At 48.0% G+C, this 7884-nt stretch overlaps 1 long non-coding RNA gene across 1 annotated transcript; it reads left to right on the top strand.

The window, feature by feature from the left end:
* Positions 1 to 3737: 3737 nt before the first annotated feature.
* LOC143804965 (uncharacterized) lies at positions 3738 to 6126 on the top strand. The gene is made up of 2 exons (XR_013221141.1): positions 3738 to 3872; positions 6048 to 6126. It is a non-coding gene; the product is annotated as an uncharacterized LOC143804965 (long non-coding RNA).
* The last annotated feature ends 1758 nt before the right edge of the window (positions 6127 to 7884 follow it).

Raw genomic sequence — 7884 nt, 5'->3', positions numbered from 1 at the left:
TATCTAATATATATATATATATATATATATATATATATATATATATATATATATATATATATATATAATGATTTTTATACCTGTTGTAAAAGCCACTGATCTCCTGAATCCGGGGATGGTCTATTTTTCGTTCTACTCCTCTCCGTTCCTGAGATAGGGCCCCCTTATTTGTTGTATATAAATATATAAATATAGTATTTAAATTAACGGGGCATGGTCCTCAAGAAGATGCCCACGAAGAAGCGTTGAGGACCACGCCCTGTTGGCTAAAGAGACTAGATTTTTATACACGGAATAAAGGTCATATCTCAGGAACGGAGAGGAGTAAAAACAAAAGAAAAACATCACAGGATTCAGGAGAACTGCGGCATTTACAACAAGTTTTTAAAAATTATATATTTATTGGAGGTGTCAGGTCCTTGTTAAGTTTTCCCAAACCCTTGGACCACACATTCCTATGTAATTAAAAAACAAACAATTTTTTAACGTATTAATTAGAGTTAGACAGATTTGTTATAATTTTGATAACTGGACTGGAGTTGAATTTGAAATTAGTATAAAACATATTATTATTATTATTATTTATTATTATAGCGCCATTTATTCCATGGCGCTTTACATGTGAGGAGGGGTATACATAATAAAACATATCCCTTTATATGGAGATATCTCATAGTCAGGATCCTCAATGATTAGCCAGAATTACAAACCAAAAAGTATCTCTTACCCTGGAGGACCCACCATGTCCATCCTTTAGACACACAGCCTCATTGATTTTAGTAGGTACCGTGCAATGCCTGATTTCTCCTGCGGTGGTGCTGTAGGGAAACTCAATAGCTATCAGGTGATTAAAGCCAATCACTGGATTAGATCAATGTTGGGGGTTTCTCCAAAGCATGGTACATACATCAATAGGTATTACTGTATAACAAGATGAGTAATTAAAATTAATTGAACTTCTGCTGTTATTATTGTCATTAGAAGATATAAAATACAGAAAAATGCTAATTCCAAAAACGAATGTAAATCCATCCCTACCATCCATAAAGAAAGGGACCAGGAATGAGGAGAAGGAACTCTCACCCATAACAAGTGCTCCCACAAATGTCCTTCCTGTTCAGCATCCATTCTTCATTGCAGTGGTGCCTTCCAGGTCCACCTCTCAGGCTCATGAGTAGATGGGGACTGAAAGACTTGTGTTTGATTTCTCTCGTGGGTTGTCTGTTTGACTTTCTTTCAATCTCCATTGTTACTGTGTCTCATTTTCTCTGCTACTGGGTCGAGAATCTTAATAAACTTTTACCTTTCTTATAGGAGGGAAATGGTGTTGGGTTGTCATTTATTCATTTCACTCGGCCAAAGACGGGCATTTAACGACTTATCAAAAAGTTTTATATGGCTGGGGCAGCACGAGAGAAGTCTTGGAGACGGGAGTAGAAGGTTCAGATTGCGGAGGGTGTTAGTCTTAGATCATTAGCAGAATGAAGAGCATGTGCAGGTGGTAGACAGGGCTGAGGGAGGAGATGTAGGGCGATGCACCACTGTGGAGATCATTGATGGGGAGGTACAGGGTGGGCCATTTATAAGGATAAACCTGGGTGGGCCATGTACTATATATGGATACACCTAAATAAAAAGGGAATGGTTGGTGATATCAGCTTCCTGTTGGTGACACTTTAGCATATAGGAGGAGGAAAACTTTTCGAGATTGGTGGTGACCATGGCGGCCATTTTGAAGTCGGCCATTTTGGATGCAACTTTATAAATGGCCAACCCAGGTGTATCCATATAAATGGCGCACCCTGTAGAAAGATTAGGAAGGAGATGTAGGGCAGTGAAGCACTGTGGAGAGCACATATAGGGTGGTAAATAAGTGAGGGAGGAGATGTAGGACAGCATAGCACTATCAATAATAAAATCATCCCCAGGTCCAGCTCCGATGCTGCCTGGATGATTGTATACCGGATGCTTCGGTGACATGTCAAGAGTGCTGCCGCCAATGACTGGTCTTAGCAGAAGTCAGAGCCAAAAGGACCCCAAACATCTGCCCTCATATACAAATTAGTTTAGGGCTAAAAAAAAAAAATATATCACAGAATATAGAATTAGTTTAGAACCCAATGATAAAGCAAAATCTGAATGAAATGGTAACATCACGTAGAATGCAGCGAAGACCTCTGCCCAAACCCGTACAAGACTATTATTATATCGTCATACTAAGTAAATTACTTTCTTGCTAATATACATGATAATATAGTAATGAGACTCATATCAGATACTCACATCGATTGCTGACGTATTATTTTTCCATTCGTGGATTTGAAATGGCATAATCACCAAGGCCACTTAATCCGAGTAATTAAAAGACCACATATCAGATATATTACTCAATATACCCATCACGTCAGCCCCGAGAGATGTATCGGATCCTGGTTGTCATTATTCTTGTTTTATCTGGTCTAGAACTCATTATAAAACACAACGTTGTTAATCAAAGTTCTGAGAGCCTCGAGCAAATACCGATGGAGCTCTATTCCCACTGGTTTCCCATTCCAGGTCATGATGCCATTTGATATGCACGCCCATTAAAGGGTCAATGTAAGACCGTTGTCCACCAGGATCTGAAATGGGACTGAGAGCGACACAAGGAACAAGCTGGAACATGCGGAGACCTGGAGAGTTTTCTGCACTGCTCCTTTTTATTAGCTTCATACTGACCCCCAGGCTCCCTATGGGCACCACCAGGAAACATTAACCAATGCCCCCTCACTCATCACCGCAAATGCCACAGACGGATGGCTTGTCATCATCAATGGGTGATTCGATCTCCACACTTGACTAAATCTCGCCCCCAACTGTTGTAGTCTGTTGCAACCTTCTACCCATTAATTTAGAATAATAGACACTAGGTTACGGAAGTCAATGGCGATGGATTAATGGAAAAGTGATAGATTGCTACCCAATGGGGAGTGCATAGTGTCCAGATAGTGGAAAGAACCAATATAACTATGCATGCCCATCATGGTGGATTATATTATTATCAGCAATGATGGCACAACTGGTATAGAGTATAAATCTACTACGAGGTCCATGGAGGAGTAGCAAGACACAAGCTCCTGAGCCCCTATGTAAAATTTGCAAAAGGACCCCCACCAAGCTTGTGTCATTCTTATGCAGCCATTGTACACCCCAGATGTAAATGCCATTTTTGCCCCCTCTGCATCTTCACCCGTGCCCTTTATTGCTAGCCCTTCATCCTAAACTATCTCTTACATTCTTCTGCTCGTCCATCTTGCGTCAGTCTCATTTTCCATGTATGAAAAAATAAGCAAATCCCCTACATCCGCGCATATAAACCAGCAGAGCACCTAAGGCTTCTAATCCGTAGCTGGTAATGGTAGAAACATTAAAAAAACATGCGAAACATGTAATTATCACAAAAAAAGCTAATGTAATATGAGCGGGAGGCGCAAAATATGGTGAATATCACTACCAGGGCCGCCATCAGGGCATGACAGCCATGACTGGCGTATGGGGCCCGGTGAGCAGAGGGGGCCCGCATCGGGCCCCGTCTAATCTGCTCACCGGGCCCCCCCCTGCCGGCGCTGCGGGCCCCCCACCTGCCGGCGCTGCGGGCCCCCCCCTGCCGGCGCTGCGGGACACTATTGACGTGCGGGCCCGTGCCCGCACGTCAATAGTTAACAGCCGCCGGTCGCCGCCAGCCAGTCGGAGGCTGGCAGCTGACTTCAGCGGCCGCAGTGCGCAGTCGCACTTCGCCGGCGTCTGATGTCATTGTCAGCCGCCGGCGAGTGCGTCCTTCACCTGCGGCTGCGTGGAGGAAGTGAGGTTCCCCGCCGCAGGAGCATGGCAAGGTAAGAACTCGGCTTTTTTTTTTTTCAGAGCGGCGATCCCAGGGGGGTGGGGCCCGGGGCAGAACGCTGGACATGCTGGGGCAGAAAGCTGGACACGGGCAGTATGCTGGACACAGGGGCAGAGATGCTGGACACAGGGGGCAGAGATGCTGGACACAGGGGGCAGAGATGCTGGACACAGGGGGCAGAGATGCTGGACACAGGGGGCAGAGATGCTGGACACAGGGGGCAGAGATGCTGGACACAGGGGGCAGAGATGCTGGACACAGGGGGCAGAGATGCTGGACACAGGGGGCAGAGATGCTGGACACAGGGGGCAGAGATGCTGGACACAGGGGGCAGAGATGCTGGACACAGGGGGCAGAGATGCTGGACACAGGGGGCAGAGATGCTGGACACAGGGGGCAGAGATGCTGGACACAGGGGGCAGAGATGCTGGACACAGGGGGCAGAGATGCTGGACACAGGGGGCAGAGATGCTGGACACAGGGGGCAGAGATGCTGGACACAGGGGGCAGAGATGCTGGACACAGGGGGCAGAGATGCTGGACACAGGGGGCAGAGATGCTGGACACAGGGGGCAGAGATGCTGGACACAGGGGGCAGAGATGCTGGACACAGGGGGCAGAGATGCTGGACACAGGGGGCAGAGATGCTGGACACAGGAGGCAGAGATGCTGGACACAGGGGGCAGAGATGCTGGAAACAGGGGCAGAGATGCTGGAAACAGGGGCAGTATGCTGGACACAGGGGCAGTATGCTGGACACAGGGGCAGAGATGCTGGACACAGGGGCAGAGATGCTGGACACAGGGGCAGTATGCTGGAAACAGGGGCAGTATGCTGGACACAGGGGCAGTATGCTGGACACAGGGGGCAGAGATGCTGGACACAGGGGGCAGAGATGCTGGACACAGGGGGCAGAGATGCTGGACACAGGGGGCAGAGATGCTGGACACAGGGGGCAGAGATGCTGGACACAGGGGGCAGAGATGCTGGACACAGGGGGCAGAGATGCTGGACACAGGGGGCAGAGATGCTGGACACAGGGGGCAGAGATGCTGGACACAGGGGGCAGAGATGCTGGACACAGGGGGCAGAGATGCTGGACACAGGGGGCAGAGATGCTGGAAACAGGGGCAGAGATGCTGGACACAGGGGCAGTATGCTGGACACAGGGGCAGTATGCTGGACACAGGGGCAGAGATGCTGGACACGGGCAGAGATGCTGGACACAGGGGCAGTATGCTGGAAACAGGGGCAGAGATGCTGGAAACAGGGGCAGTATGCTGGACACAGGGGCGAGATGCTGGACACAGGGGCAGAGATGCTGGACACAGGGGCAGAGATGCTGGACACAGGGGCAGAGATGCTGGACACAGGGGCAGAGATGCTGGACACAGGGGCAGAGATGCTGGACACAGGGGCAGAGATGCTGGACACAGGGGCAGAGATGCTGGACACAGGGGCAGAGATGCTGGACACAGGGGCAGAGATGCTGGACACAGGGGCAGAGATGCTGGACACAGGGGCAGTATGCTGGACACAGGGGCAGTATGCTGGACACAGGGGCGGTATGCTGGACACAGGGGCAGAGATGCTGGACACAGGGGCAGAGATGCTGGACACAGGGGCAGAGATGCTGGACACAGGGGCAGTATGCTGGACACAGGGGCAGAGATGCTGGACACAGGGGCAGTATGCTGGACACAGGGGCAGAGATGCTGGACACAGGGGCAGAATGGAGATATGGGGTATGATGAAAGACATGGGGGCATGACTGGAGACACTGGGGGCAGAATTGGAGACAGGTTGTGCAGGATCATGGGGCAGGATGGATACGATGGAGACAGATGGGGCAGGATGGGGAGATCATATGGGGCAGGATGGATACTCATGAGGACAGGATGGGAGAACATATGGCTGACGCCAGTAATGAGACACATGGGGCCAGGATGGGGAATATTATTACCATAGGGACTAATTAAGGGATATTATTACTGCAGTGATGTATTTATTTTTTGAGGACAGTGTTTTAAATGAGGGGGCGGTCCTGTTACTGTGTAGAGTGACACTATGTCGCCTCTTTTTCTTTATGTGGTGTAATGTAGAAGTTGGGAAAAATTAAGTAATGTGTTCTACAAGCAGAGCTCGAGATAACTGTTATTTCCTGCAGAAACGAGTCCTGGCTGGAAGACATGATGGCGGTCTGTGCTGGATGAAAGATGAAGGACTTCACATAGAGACGTCACTGGTGAGTCAGTGTTACCTATACACTGACACTATACACTGTATACTATATACAGAGCTCCTGTGTATAATTTCACTAGTGATCACTGTATTATCTGTACACAGACACTGCATACTAAGTAGAGATCTCCTGTGTATAATGGCACTTATGGTGATAGTGTGGTGCTTTTTTTTTATTACTGATCAGAATTGTAGTATTCAGTCACTATGTGGTGGTAATATGTGGTCTGGACATGGTGTTGCGGTATTTGTCCCTTGTATGTGATATTATTCGATCACTGTGGTGGTAATATGCGGTCTGGTCATGGTGTAGCGGTATTTGTTCTTTGTATGTGATATTATTCGATCACTGTGGTGGTAATATGTCATCTTGTCATGGTGTAGCGGTATTTGTTCTTTTTATGTGATATTATTGGTCATTTTAAAAATTGAAAAATAAATAAAAATATACCTAAATTGTTTTGCATATTTTAACAAATATTTAATAGGTTACAGCAGAGTAGTGCCCGGCCAAAAGAGTCTACCGTGTTATGGTGGCGGCTTACAAAAGCTGCCGGCTATATGTGTGATCTGGTGATGGGAACTGTTAGGGTATGTGTCCACGTTAAGTAAACGCTGCGTGTTTGACGCTGCGTGGGGCCACAGCGTCAAACACGCAGCGTCCAGATGTTCCAGCATAGTGAAGGGGATTTTAGGAAATCTCGTCTCCACTATGCGTGGTAACACGCACCCGGCGGGCCTGCGACTCCGGACATGCGGTGCTTCTTTTAAGATCGCAGCATGTCCGTGTTCCTTGCGGCAGCTGCGACGCCGCAAGCTATAACACAGGGCCCTATGTGTGGGGTGCGATGATCCCGGATGTGTGCAATGAACACATCCGGCATCATCGCGTCACAGTAGGGGGCGGGGCTTAGCACCGAGCGGGTTTGCCGCTCTGACGAAACCGCCGGCCATCCTGAAGGTGGATACGTACCCTCAATGTGTGATTGGTGAGAAGTGGAGTTTTTCCAAGAGAGAGCGGTGGGACCGTGGACAGTTCGAGGGGTGGAGAGTGGAGGCGGGGCTGGGGTGGAGCCTGGGCGGAGTCTCAAGGGGGCCCCGAAAATTTTGCCAGTATGGGGCCCCGAAATTTCTAGTGGCAGCCCTGATCACTACAAATACCCGGAGCTACAGGCAGCCCACTCCGCCACCTGCCCACCATTAACACTTTCCTTCCAATTCATTTGTTTTTATATATGACAAAGAGTTAAATTTCCTCCCTGCAATCTACACTAACTGTAGACAGAAGACACAGGGTTGCTTCTTAGCAGCGTACGGCTTGTATCTGTGAATTTCTTAGCAAATTACTAAGATGTGAGTGTTTGTGAGTTCAGCAACTTCAAAGAATGGAGAAGACAGAAGCACCAGGCTCTGTGCCCGCGTCCCTTGTCGACCAATTACTAGCATGGAGCATTTAATGATTTATTGCATTAAACTACATAACATTCATACGTGATATATTCTGTATATCAGACCCTTCCAGCCATGCGGCGGTTGTCAGTGAGGTGTTGTCAGCGGTGTAAGCCCGGTACAAGGCGGAACAGTCAAATCAATGCGGAAATTAGATTACGGTGATTATCCGATTTCCACATGACACAAATCACAACAACAGTGTAACTAGAAATTGCCGGATGTCACAGTATAATTTGGCAAATGTCCGATTTTTTTTCATGGTGGAATAGATATATAATTCCACCATATATATCTATTGATCTGACAGCAGA

The sequence above is a fragment of the Ranitomeya variabilis genome, chromosome 2 (assembly GCF_051348905.1).
Source record: "Ranitomeya variabilis isolate aRanVar5 chromosome 2, aRanVar5.hap1, whole genome shotgun sequence".
Lineage (NCBI taxonomy): Eukaryota > Metazoa > Chordata > Amphibia > Anura > Dendrobatidae > Ranitomeya > Ranitomeya variabilis.
The sequence above is the reverse complement of the archived record's forward strand: the minus strand, read 5'-3'. Positions and strand labels throughout refer to the sequence as shown.